General features: G+C 43.6%; 1 pseudogene; it reads right to left on the bottom strand.

Moving 5' to 3' along the window:
* Positions 1-6,243: 6,243 nt before the first annotated feature.
* Positions 6,244-6,315, bottom strand: LOC126945758 (uncharacterized; annotated as a pseudogene).
* Positions 6,316-10,774: the final 4,459 nt, after the last annotated feature.

The following is a 10,774-nucleotide window of genomic DNA, read 5'->3' as shown; positions in this document are numbered from 1 at the left end:
CCCCAAGGATAGGACATTTCCCAAAGGAAGCTGAAGAGTCTTGAAGATGAAAGTTGCTCTCTTCTGGCCTGGTGCAGTGGCTCAATCCTCTAATCCCAGCACTTTGGGAGGCCGAGGCAGGTGGATCACCTGAGGTCAGAAGTTCGAGATCAGCCTGGCCAACATGTCAAAACCCGTCTCCACTAAAAATACAAAAATTAGCTGGGCGTGGTGGTGGGCGCCTGTAATCTCAGCTACTCAGGAGGCTGAGGCAGGAGAATCACTTGAACCCTGGAGGCCGAGGTTGTAGTGAGCCGAGATGGTGTCACTGCACTCCGGCCTGGGCAACAGAGTGAGACTTCGTCTCAAAACAAAGCAAAACAAAACAAAACAAACAAAAAACAGTTGCCCTCTTCTCAGCTGAAACTAGAGCTAATGACACAAGGAATTCTCACCTTTATTCTTTATGAACTATCCATGATCAAGCTTTGCCTAAGAAATGTTTCTATGAACTAGGCCTGAAGATGAAGTTCAAAGCCAATATTCAGCTCTGTCAACATTTTCAGCACAAGCAGAGGCCTTACCCTTGCCCAGAAGTCACAAGTCAATCTTCTGAGTTAATAAAATCATGGGGAATCCTGCTGCTACTTCTTCTAGGGATTTAAGAGCATAAAAGTTGTGATATACTTAGCTTACTCAGCTCTCCTTCCGTATATTGTATATATAGTACAGTACTTGGTTTCTTCAATGACAGATTACTAGGAGCTTGGAACATGAACGTCAGGACTGGGAGTTGGTATTATAAACACTGCTAAGTTAGTTAGGGCCCTGCTGTGTTTAGGAACATGACCCCTGGAGCCAACTGCCTAGCTCAGATTCTGTCTCCACCACTTAGTAACTGAACTTAGGCAAGTTGCATAACTGTCTATAAAATTGGGGATAATGAAATATCTACCTAGGTGGTTTGTCTAAGGATTGAACAAGTTAATACTTAGAACAGAGCATCATATAGTTGTTTGTTATTATGGGGAAAATATTACTTTGAAGAGCTGAGGAAAGTAGTGCTCAGAGAAGCTAATTGGCTTATCTAAAGTCACATTAACTAAAAAAAAAAAAAGTAGGTGCTGACATTTGAACTCCAGTTTGTCTAATTTTAAACATAGTATTATAGTATTCTGGTCCTTTCACTGCACCCAAAATGTTCTTATATGATGTTAGGTTTATCTGATTGTTCTATGTTAGGTTTGTCTGATTGTTCAATATAACTTTTTTTTTTTTTTTTTTTTTGAGATGGAATCACGCTCTGTTGCCCAGGCTGGAGTGCAATGGCACAATCTCTGCTCACTGCAACCTCCATCTCCTGGGCTCAAGCAATTCTCCTGCCTCAGCCTCCTGAGTAGCTGGCACTACAGGCACCCACCACGACGCCCGACTAATTTTTGTGTTTTTGGTAGAGACGGGTTTTCACCATGCTGGGATCCGCCTGCCTTGGCCTCCAAAAGTGCTGGGATTACAAGAGTGAGCCACTGCACCCAGCCTGTTCAATGTAACTTATAAGTTCAATATAAGTTTATATATAACTGTGTTTTGCTGCAAATTCTGGTTGCATCTGAATCCAGTATATTATAGAAATCAATGGAGGTAATTCTAGGTCAATAGCCTTCCAAATGATCAAGACTGATTCTCTAAAGAGGAAAGCAGGTTCAAGTCAATAGATGAATGTTAATAAGGCAAAGCTGGTATAGGTCCCATAACCCAGATGGCAGGGGAAAAAGAGTCTCTCCAGAGACAGTGGATTCCAAATGTTAATAAAAAGGTTTGTTCTTTTAGTGGAGAAAATGAAAAGCTTTTCACTTGGTGCTTGTTTGGGGATGAGGTAGAATAAATTCAAGACTGGATAACAAACTAGTCAGTAAAGCCTAGAGACTGAAAGAGGCCTCCTGAGCTAAATGACCTTGCAAAATTAATGTACAGCAAAAAGTTCACCCCAAAACACTTACAGCAGTTCGACATCTCTCTATCAGCAAAGGCCTTCTAAACAGCAGGTACTCAATAATAGTCATAAAACCTCGGCTAAAAGCGGCTTAATGTGATAATTTATTTACAGATAAGGAAACCAAGGCCGTGACACATGAATGACTTGCACAATGTCACCCAGTGAGCTAGCAACAGAATGAAAACTAGACTCCAAGCCCATATACATCAGTGGATGGGCCCAGGTCCCTGGAATCAAATTCTGTGGAGCCAAATCCTACATTGCTTGTTATTATCTCTGTTAGTTTAGGGTATTATGAACTATTTCTAAGATTCAGTTTTCTCCTGTCTAAAATAAAAGGGAGAGCAGCCCTTGCTTCATCACACTGTTGTTCTGAGGATGTGATCCATGAAAAGCCTTCGCCATAAAGCCTGGCACAGAGGAAGCACTCAGACATTAGCTCTTACTGTGATGACTGCTCGCACAGTGCACCTTCAACTGCGCAATTGCATTTAATAAATAAAGCAGGAAAACGGAATAAAAGGATCGCTTTATTGGGTTGATACGGAAAGGTACTTCTCTCCCAAATCAGTTCAAAGCAGAAAAAGCTGTGGACAACCTGCACTTGCTAGGTTTAACCAGGCCTGAGACTAGGCTTCTTTTTGTTTGTTTGTTTTTGAGACGGAGTCTCGCTCTGTCGCTCAGCCTGGAGTGCAGTGGCCGGATCTCAGCTCACTGCAAGCTCCGCCTCCCGGGTTTACGCCATTCTCCTGCCTCAGCCTCCTGAGTAGCTGGGACTATACAGGCGCCCGCCACCTCGCCCGGCTAGTTTTTTGTATTTTTTAGTAGAGACGGGGTTTCACCGGGTTAGCCAGGATGGTCTCGATCTCCTGACCTCATGATCCGCCCGTCTCGGCCTCCCAAAGTGCTGGGATTACAGGCTTGAGCCACCGTGCCCAGCCAGGACTAGGCTTCTTATGAAGCAGGTTCACTCAGGCCTCTGGAGTCCATTAACAACAGATGGTAACTAGGGTTTCAGTGGGGCAGTCAGACTCTGTGGACAGGTAAATCTGGGCACGTTTGGGTGAGTACGCTGTGACTGCTTTCACAGGCTGAGGGGAGAGTCACATTCGGCCTGCCTCTCCCTCTTGCTTTGCTTTAAAGGCTGCTTGGTTCTCACCCTTTTCGGGCCCCAAGGTCATGGGCTCCCCTGGAGGCTAAGCTCATGCCCCTGCTTACTACCCAGGGCTGCTTCCTCTGGTTGCTACATTGCATACTCCACTGGGGGGCCTGGAGACCCAAGACAAGACTCCAAACACTACAATGCAAGACAAGCCACTACAGGGCCCTGGCCCAGGGCAAAGGAGCAGGTTTAGGCATGAAGGAGGAAGTAAGGGCATTGAGCTTTGGGGCCTTTGCTGAGGGCTACTAGCATTTGGAGGGGGGTTTTTCATGTGTTTTGGAGTAATCGATTAATTCTGGTCTTTCATTTTCTGAGACCTGTACTCTAGATGGGGACAGTCTGAGCCATGCAGATGTCCACATCTAGGGAGGCACCTTGCTGGAGACGGAAGCGGGTGCTGAGGGGCTGCTGTTGGGTCTGGGCTTCTTAGAGTGCTCCTTGGAGGCACATGTCTTGGCCAAGCCACAAGCCCAGGCTCCAGACCAGGCACCCAGCAGGTCCAGTGCTGCTGGCTGGAACCTATTGCTGGGTGGAATTTGGGATGGGGGTGGGACTGAATTAGGCCCCTTAAGGTAATTTCTCTGGGGGAGAAGTTGATGAGGCATGAGGACAATGAAGTCAATGAAATGCATGAACCCCAATATTAGAACTTTTAGTTGTATCCACTCTGCCTCTTAACTTTGGGGTGAAATTCTTCAGCTGCTATTCTCATTCTTCTGTATAAAACAAAGTGGTTTTTTTCTTTTCTTCTTCTCCTCCTCCTTTCTTCTTCTTCTTCTTTTTTTTTTTTTTTTTTTTTTAATAGAAATGGGGTCTTACTATTTGCCCAGGCTGGTCTTGAACTCCTGGCCTCAAGGGATCTTCCCGTCTCATCCTCCCAAGGTACTGGGATTACAGGTGTGAACCATGCCCGGCCCCAAAGTGATTTTTTTAAAATTGTGGTAAAATATGCATAATATAAAATGTATCATTTTAACTATTTTAAGTGTACAATTCAGTGGCATTAAGTACATTTGTACTATTGTGCAACCATCACCACTATTCATTCCCAGAACCTTTTATCATCTCAGACAGAAACTCTACACCCAAAACAGTAACTCCCCATTCCTTTCTCTTCCCAGCCACAGCTAATCTTTGTTACACTTTCTGTCTCTATGTATTTGCCTATTCTAGGTACCTCATATAAGTGGAATCATACAATATTTGTCCCTTTGTGTCCGCCTTATTTAACTTAGCATAACGTCCTCCAGGTTTATCCATGTTGTTCAGAATCTCTTTCCTTGGCCAGGTGCAGTGACTTGCCTGTAATCCCAGCCCTTTGGGAGGCCAAGGCAGGAGGATTACTTGAGCCCAGGAGTTGGAGACCAGCCTGGGAAATACAGCAATCCTGTCTCTACAAAAAATTTTTAAAAAATTACCTGGGAGTTGCAGTACCACTGCACTCTAGCCTGGGTGATAGAGTAAGACAGTGTCTCAAAAAAAAAAGAAAAAAAAGAAAGTCTTTCCTTTTAAGGCTGAAAAATATTCTATTGTATGTCTATATCACATTTAGTTGACCTATTCATCTGTTGTTGGCTGAAAATGATTTTTGAACAACTAGGCATTTCATTTCCAAGATCCCTAAATGTTTTAAAAATGTATAATAGCCTTTCATGTAAGTATGTCTTCTCTTAAATTTGGAGACTATATACTTTTTAAATATATAAAGCCCTGCCTTGTTTGCTGTATTAACTCTGTTTTCTCCTGAGTAAGAAATTCCCTTTATTTTCTGTTCTCTAGTGTCAGCTTGCCCCAGGTATTCAGTAAGTTTAGACCATGGGCTTATCTTTTGGGATCAGAGTCCACATAGAGTGTCTGTTGCGCTTATTTGTACACCTTCTTGGGAGAGGGGCGGTGAGAGTCTACAGAGGCAACAGAGACTTATGTCCTGGCCGATTTCTGGTTGGAATGAGGGGGAAGCAGAATGTGCTGCCCACCCTTACAACTCCAGCCTAGAGGTAGATCCCCTCCCACTTCTCACTCCAGGCCCAGAAGAGAGGGAAGAACCCAGGTGCCGGGACTACCTTTGCTTCAGTTTCCCAACTAATTGGCTTGGCTGTTGTCCCAGGGCCTCCTCCTGTGATGTTTCCTCCCACCTCCGTTTCCACAGGTGTAAAAATGGGCATGAAAGCGGAAAGAATGTTTCCAACAGATTAACGTTAAACTGTTATCATGTTTTCTTCAGTATATATATGTTTTAACCAGGTGGGTAATGTGCTGACGTAGTAACAAAGTTTTGAATCAAGAAGTTTCCCTGACCCCTTCGTGAGCAGGAACTGGAGTGCAGCTGCTGGAAGTAGCTGGCTGTTTCCACGCAGGCGGGAGTGAACTCCACTCACTTGAACCCACCGCACTCGACCTCTCCCAGGAGGGAGCATGCGGGTGAGCAGGTGCAGGAGCCGGGGTGACCGCTTTTGGGCGCTGGCAGGAATGAACTTTATACCACCCCCATGGCAGCCTCTAGGGGTGCGCCCACAACCCCTGAAGCCCCAGAAGGAGTGTTACAGTCAGTGCTCTTTTAGCCTTGCTCTCCACAGACAGCTTAAGTGTTAACAGCTCAGTGGAGGGTCAGTGTGACAGCCTTTCACACCCGTACCGAGTTCTTGTCCAGCGTCCAGAAGGAATGAGGTCACACAAACAAGTTGGAGATGGTAAATGCAGGGGATTTTATTGTCGATGAAAACAGCTCTCAGCAGGAAGAGGAGCTGAAAAGGGGATGGAGCAGGAAGGTAATCTTCCCCCAGAGTCTGGCTGCCCTCAGCTAGACTCCTCTCCAGAGCTACACGGTCAAGCTGTCCCTCTGAAGTCAAGCCACTTCTCTCTGATGTTCAGCCCTAATCTCCGATATCCAGCTGCTTCTGCTCTTCTCTGCCCGCAGAGTCTGGGGTTCTTATAGGCACTGGATCGGGGGTGGAACGGGCCATGGGGGTTTTGGAAAAGGCAACATTTGAGTGGGAAAACAGGGATGTCAGTTCTCACTTTGGGCTGCGGTTCCAGGCTTGAGGGTGGGGCCCTTGCCAGGGACCCACTGTCTTCTGCCCAGAATTTCCCTGCCTCCTGTCCCTATCAGTTTGAGGGAGGCACATTTCATACATGTGTGTGAAACCTCAGTCATCATGCTTATGAGTTACAAAAGGATCTAGTATTTCCATTAGAATCTTTTCTAGGAATATCAAAGAAACCACATGTATCCATGTACACATAGGAACTATAATGTATCCATGGTGCATATATGTGCCTGTGTGATTTTGAGAAATGCTATATAAAAAGGAGTAGTGATTTTAAAATTATGGGTTTTTGTTTTTGTTTTTGAGACAGAGTCTTGCTCTGTTGCCCAGGCTGGAGTGCAGTGGTGTGATCTTGGCTCACTGCAGCCCCTACCTCCCGGGTTCATGTGACTCTCCTGCCTCAGCTTCCTGAATAACTGGGACTACAGGCATGTGCCACCACACCCAGCTAATTTTTTGTATTTTTAGTAGAGACAGAGTTATACATGGTGTACATGGAGTTACATGGTGACCAGGCTGGTCTTGAACTCCTGGCCTCAAATGATCCACCTACCTTGGCCTCCCAAAGTGCTGAGATTACAGGTATGAGCCACCGCGCCCAGCCTGAAATTGTGTTCTAAATGTGAAATTATTTGGATGTATTTATTTGGAAAATGAGGCACTAAAAAGTAATTTCTGTGTTGCCAGGAACTGAAGGGTCATACTGCAACTTAAACTAACAATAAAATGATAATCCATTCTTCTTATGTAAAACAAATTCTCTTAAAGCTGTATAAATAACATGAGCTACTTCAACAAATAAAGAACATTGGTCCAATATAATTATTAAATTAGTTCTTATCTGGGCAACAATTACAATTTTAAAATTGAACCAGTGTTTTTTAACGGAGAACTTCTTTGTGGGTAAAAATTTGTTAACCCTCTGCAAATATTGGTTAGGAAAAAAAGACAAATATGAAATTTCTGAACCTCATAGATGAACTTATGAAAAATAAGAGTAAATGATGAGGGAACAGAAGGCTTCAAACTAACAAGGTTTTTGTGGTACAGTATCCCTATGTTATTATTTATTTATTTATTGAGATGAAGACTCACTCTGTCACCCAGGCTGGAATGCAGTGGCACGATCTCGGTTCACTGCAACCTCCGGCTCCCAGGTTCAAGCGATTCTCCTGCCTCAGCCTCCCGAGTAGCTGGGATTACAGGCATGCGCCATGATGCCCAGCTAATTTTTGTATTTTTTGTACAGATGAGGTTTCGCCATGTTGGCCAGGCTGGTCTTGAACTCCTGACCTCAAGTGATCCACCCGCCTCGGCCTTCCAAAGTGCTGGGATTACAGGTGTGAGCCACGGCTCTATTTAAAATAGAGCCACTCTATTTTAAATTACCATAATTTTTGGTTGAATAAATTGTTGTAAGCCATTATAAAGTCTAGCTGTTTGTAAGCCTGCATTCAAGACAGCAGCGGGTAGTAGAGTTCCCAGGCTTTCCAGTGAGGCTCAGTTCAGAATTACCAATGCCAGGATCAGATTTTGTTCAGATTATGAAGTATAATCACTCCTTTTCCTTATTCCCATTTTTCCCTTTTCTTGGGTGGAGGGAATATTTGCTTCAAGGGTACTACATATTTGTGTCTGGCTTCGGAGAGAGGGAAATAACTTTTTACAAAATGACCCAGAAATGAAAAATTTTAAATCATTATAAGGAGGTTCATTCAGCCCATCTTTTATGATGTAGCTATATAATCTATTAAAGAGGTAGAATAGTCTTGAGGACCTATAACCAGAACTGAATGAACCAAGAACTGTGATCTATCAAAGGAACCAAGGTGATCTATCAAGTCAACCAAGGTGACTTGGGTCTGAGTCTTCTAGGGAGCTCTTCTCACTACAAACACACCAACAAAGACCACAATGCATCCAGCAAACACTTTAACTGGTATTACTGTTAGTGCTGTCTGTGAACTACCTACCTGCAACATTGGAAGAGCCAATGATTTCCTTAACTCTATATAACAAATCAAATAACATATTGCTGTTTTGAATAATCTCTACCCACATTCATATCCACATTTATGGATATGTAGACTTCAAAGACAACATAGAATACTGCTTAAGCACGCAAGTAGAGAGCCATTAGTATATACTTTCCAAATCCCTCCCCGTCTGGCTGCCTTCTATATCCGGTAGAATATTGAGCACTGTGCAGGTGCAGTGGCTCGTGCCTGTAATTCCAACATTTTGGGAGGCCGAGTCAGGCAGATCACAAGGTCAAGAGATCAAGACCATCCTGGCCAACATAGTGAAACCCCATCTCTACTAAAAATACAAAAATTAGCTGGGCATGGTGGTGCGTGCCTGTAGTCCCACCTACTCGGGAGGCTGGAGCAGGAGAATTGCTTGAACCTGGGAGGCAGAGGTTGCAGTGAGCTGAGATGGCACCCAAAAAAAACCAAAAGGAAAAGAACAAACAACTTTCCGGCCATGTGGGGTGGCTCACGCCTGTCATCCCAGCACTTTGCGAGGCCGAAGCAGGCGGATCACGAGGTTAGGAGTTCAAGACCAGTCTGGCCAACATGGTGAAAATCCATCTGTACTAAAAATACAAAAAATTAGCCAGGTGTGGTGGTGTCACCTGTAATCCTAGCTACTCAGGAGGCTGAGGCAGGAGAATCACATGAACCCAGGAGGCGGAGGTTGCAGTGAGCTGAGTTCGTGTCGTTGTACTCCAGCCCGAGGGACAGTGCAAGACTCTGTCTCAAAAAAAAACAAAAAAGAATATTGAGCACTGCATTCATACCCTAAGTATGGGCTACTTTCTCAGAGCTAGTTTCTCCATAGAGATAACCATGAAGGCCAATCTGCATGTCCATTTGACAAATATCTGTAGACCGACTACTTATTTGTTAGTCTCCTGACCTAGGGCTGGGTATTCAGTTGTGACCAAACAGACCCTGTCCTTGCCTTCGTGGACGTTAAGGTTTTGTCATCTGGGTTTATTTTTGCAATTCACAATCCAAAATATGGTTCCATTGATAGTCCTGTTCTTTTATTATGAAGTTGGATCCTCCAACGAAGTTTGGATGAGCCTTGAAATGAAAAGTACCTGGAAATAGCAAGGAGTCAGCACCACCAAATGCTGTTATTTCACTTTACTTGTACATCAGCTTTATAAGGCTTAGGGAAGGCAAGAATTATCACACTCACTTTACAGATGAAGATATCTAAAAAGAAAGATTAGATGACCTGACTCAAGTCACTTGGTGGTAGAAGAAGGACTGGAAGTTTGGTTTCCTATAGACAGGTTACCAGTAAGTAGCATCACTGTTCTTTTCTCTTACTGAACAAAGTCTTCTTTCTACTTTCCCCAAAGGGCCCAACTTCCCATGAAAACAAAAATTCTAGTGCACCCCAGTGGACACTAAGCGTTATCAGGACTAGTGTTCCTTAAGTCCCTTTAGTAAGTCTTATCAAATTGCCACTTCAATAAATTTTTTTTAGAGACTTCCCAAGTTCCGAAAATCTGAACTTAGGGCTGTTTCCTAGAGAGTTGGTAGTAAACTTTTAAGAACAAGCAAAGGGCCTATAGATATAATACTTAAAAGATTAACTCCATTTGAAAATATGCATATATATATGCACATCTGTTCCCATCCTATCTTTATCTCTCGCTGTAGATATTCAGTGTCATCACTAACTTTATTTCACAGATAAGGTAGCTGTATAAATGTATGTGGCTGACTGCCACTACTACTACTTGAGACCGTCACTACAGCAGTTACTACCATTACTTTTGAGACCATCATTATGACTGAACGAAGGGATGAACTAGAAAAAACAATTTAAAACAAAAGTAACTATTTTAAGGAAGGACTAGCATGGGAAAGAAGAGAGCTCCCTGCTTCTAGTGAGTAAAGGCAGTCCCCCAAACTTCTACAGCTCTTCCTATTTATTGGGTAACAAGAGCAGGGAGGAGGAGGTAATGATTGATCAGCTGCTTAATTGTTCATATTGTTACTGACAGGCTTCAATTATGCCTAATCATAAGAAACATTTGTGCCTCCAACAAATGTACATTTCAATAAACATTTAAAATGTACCTACATTTTTGCAAGCATATCACACTGATTTCATTTGTCCATGTTTTCTAACCGGATCTTATCCACATGCATACAAACGCCATATGTAGTTTTTAATCATCGTTCAACTTTTAACAATTTTGTATTGATTTTCTGAGACAGGGTTTTACTCTGTCACGCAGGTTGGAGTGCAGTGGTGTGATCATGGCTCACTGCAGCCATGAACCCCTGGGCTCAAGCAGTCCTCCCACTTCAGCTTGGCTGAAGTAGCCTGGCTAAAGGGACACACCACCACACGTGACTAATTTTCAAAATTTTGTAGAGACGCAGTCTTGCTCTGTTGCCCAGGCTGGTCTCTAGCTCCTGGGCTCAAGCGATCTTCCTGCCTCAGCCTCCCACAGCACTGAGAGTACAGGTATTAGCCACTATGCCCAGGCTCAACTTTTATTTTTTAAAAAAATATGTAAATAATATTACCTTAATTGCCTTATGGTCATTTTATTCACTTTAA

Source organism: Macaca thibetana, chromosome 1 (assembly GCF_024542745.1).
Source record: "Macaca thibetana thibetana isolate TM-01 chromosome 1, ASM2454274v1, whole genome shotgun sequence".
Lineage (NCBI taxonomy): Eukaryota > Metazoa > Chordata > Mammalia > Primates > Cercopithecidae > Macaca > Macaca thibetana.
Note: the sequence above shows the minus strand (reverse complement) of the source record. Positions and strands in the feature narration are given on the sequence as shown.